Source organism: Ursus americanus, chromosome 1 (genome assembly GCF_024610735.1).
Source record: "Ursus americanus isolate L20-20 chromosome 1, mUrsAme1.1.p, whole genome shotgun sequence".
NCBI classification, from domain to species: Eukaryota; Metazoa; Chordata; class Mammalia; order Carnivora; family Ursidae; genus Ursus; species Ursus americanus.
Window position 1 is genome coordinate 98,013,384 of NC_142127.1, and position 3,335 is coordinate 98,016,718.

Here is a 3,335-nt window from a genome sequence, read left to right on the forward strand (position 1 = left end):
TTGTCCCTATTTTACAGCTGTGGGAAAAGACTGAGTAACTTACCAGGAACACACAGCTACAAATGAGAAGGCAGAGATTGTAACACAGGCAAGCTGGCTCCCCAGTCCGCAAACTGTAAAACCACAAAGTCAAGGGATTATTAGGCCAAGTTTGGGGAATGTTTTACTGGGAACTGAGACTGAAAAGATAAAGATGAGATCCAAGTAAAAGATATTAAGAGCAACGAGAGTACCAAGAAGGGATTTTAAAGAAACATGGCTATTTCTTTGTCCATACCCCCAACCCATCACACTCAGCTTTGGATATTTTATGAAATCCAAAGATGAAAATTGCCTCTCATGATTTTGTTGCCTACTAGGCTACTTTTTTTTTTAAGTGTGAGGTTACTTGCTGGGGGTTGGACGTATCGTGAGGGTAACAGAAACCTTTCCGGCAGAGGTGGCCCGATTGGGGGGAAACTGACAAAGAAGAAGGAGCAGGGTACTCCAGGGATGGGAGACATCTTGGGCAGGGACATGGGAACAGCCTGGTTTCCAGGGAACTCACCTGTAAGAGATAAGGACTGAATTGATTTCATTTTCACTCCCTCCCAGATTCGGGTCAGCAAATCTACATCCCAACAAAACCCTACCAGATACTCCCATGGGGCAAGAGCTAGCAGATGTCCCCAGTGACACTTTCTCCATTTGGTGCCTCTTTTTTCTGCACAAACACTTGAGTCACACAACACAAGCCGATACCCATTCGTTTTCATGCTTTAGAAAGCATGGCTCATTCCCAGGCAATTAAACAGAAGACAACAGACATTTACTTTGTTGAGGGAGGAAGAGGAAATACAACTTTTTGATACCGAAAGAGCCTTTGGGTTTAAATGAAGAATGTTCAGATCATAAACCATGGGGTAAAAATAAATGGTGCAGAATCAGAGAACACTGGCTCTCGATGTGGGGGTCCAAGTGGTTTTCCAAGTGTCAACAGACTGGTCACTCCTAGGATCTGTGTTTCTTCTGCGGTTATGTTTACACATTGGTTTCTGGCAAGGGTGAAGTGTTTGCATATGACCTTATAAAATGTAGACATCACTTCATTGGGTCTCATCAAAAGCAGAACTTGTCCTCCCATTCATCTTTGTCAGGCCAGCAAGAACAGCCAAACTAGGTCATCCAGGGCCACCATTTTTCTCCCAATGAAGCCTGCGCTTCCATCTTTTATTCTGCTAATTAGACCCAGGCACACTTTAACTCTGTGAGCTGGTAACACTTCATTAATCCCCAACGATCCCTTTGGATAGTTTCTCACTGGGCTCAGGCAATCCTATGGGCCATTGGAGTAAGTCTACAGTTGGCTTTCAGGGGGCTCAAAAGAGACAGCCCCGGGGTCTTTTGTAATAGTTCATTTTTCTGTTTAGATACCCCTCTTCTCCTTTAAAAGTGAAGTTTCTGCCAGAGACTCTGGCTCACAGATTTTCTGATCCCACATTGCGGCCCTATCTCCGGCAGGCACAGCCTTCTCATAGGACGGTTTATAGGATATTGAAATGTGCGGAGAGAGCGTCCAGTGGGGCTGCCGCCCGTCTGCAAGTCAGAGGACAACTGTTTATCCTATTAGCAAAACCAACAGAGCCTTGCTTCGTTCTCCACTGAAAATTCCTCCCAAGGCACTGAGCAGGCTATGACAGACTGCTTTGGAAACTGCTAGAAGAAGGGATCTGTTCAACATTATTTACAATTCCAGAAACCATAGCATTTCCCTGGTCTAGCCGGTTTCCTAACTGACCAGACCAAACTCTGCAAAGCCACTCTGCCACTTAGCAAATACTGTCAGCTCACGGAAGGGCTGACTGTTCTCCACGCCAGCCTCCACGCCCTGGTACACAGCCACCGCAGCCTTGAGTGACAGGCAGACACACTCAGCCACGCTCAGTCCCGGTCCTATGGGGACGTGCAGACACAGGCTGGTGTTTGAGAAGCTGAACCAAGGTAAGCCAGAGAAACCACCAGACACAGAGTACGGCGGACTTAGGTCCATCCTGCCTTGCGTCCTTGGCAGAGAAACAGCACAGGTGGTAGAAACTTGCTTGGATTAAAATAACGAGTTACCCCACACACTATATATACTGAACCCTACAAACACATCTTCAAAAAAATTTTTAATTTCGCACATAGTAGTTGTGACACTTTTCTCAACCCAGAGTCGTCTAAAGAAGTGCTTCACAAAATTGCATGTGAATTCTAAACATCTAAGAGGCTCATGAAACAACAGATTTCGACTGGGAGGTCTGGGGTAAGGCCTGAGCTTCTGCGTTTCCACCAAGTCCCAGTGATGCGCTATAACGAATCTAGCAAACGGGATAGTCTCCCTCTATCCCCAACCCACCCAACCTATCTCTCTGATTACTGCCCAGGCTAGATTATCCTGTAATCTGCTTTCTTCACCAACTATAAGGAATGAGTATCCTTCCGGGCCAACGACAACAACAAAAATGTACCTCATTCTTTTTACTAGCACAGAATTCTATACGTGAAATGCCATGATTTACTCACCTTGTCTTGCATCGATGAAGTCTCAGGGTGTTTCTAAGTTTGGGGCCATTTTTCAAGCCTGTCTCTGTTCATCTTCTCTGTTCCTGAGCCAGAAGGAGACCTGAGCCAGTAGCAAGTTCAACTGTGCCTAGCACCGAGTTCTGGAGTTCTCTATTTCTCTAAGTGCAGAGAGGTAGTAACTGTGTCTCAGTGAGATCGACGAACACCTCAGCACCCAGGAGCATGACCTCAGGGTGTGCTCCCTCTGAGAGATCTTGCGTGAGCCAGGAGGCCCACGACACTGTGGGATAAACAGAGCCCGCCTTCCTTTGCTGCCAATCTTACGCGAACATTGGAGAGGAAAACCAATTCGTTACTTTTATTTTAAGGTGCACAAATGTCCAACAAAGAGGAAAACCCAAAATTCACAGGGATTTTGAAGATTAAATCATGAGAGCTCAAAAATGTTTTCTTGCTTGTGGCCAGTGGCTTTAGGCCCTTCGGGATACATACAGGTCCTCCTTCTCCGCACATAGGAGTGATTTGATGGATAATGTTGAGGGTCACGTGTTAACCCAGTTCCATGCCCCCATTCACAGCTGAGAGCACTGAGGCTCAGGGTGGTTGACTGGCCGACAATATTGAATTAAGTAAAGCAGACGGTTGAGGGAATCTAGAGCATTCAGATGAAAAAAATGTGTGAAGCTTTGAAAGCTGAGAGCAGTTAAATTTTTTTTAAGATTTATTATTTATTTGAGAGAGGAGCGAGAACATGAGAGAGGGAAAGCGCGAGTGGGAGGGAGGGGCAGAGG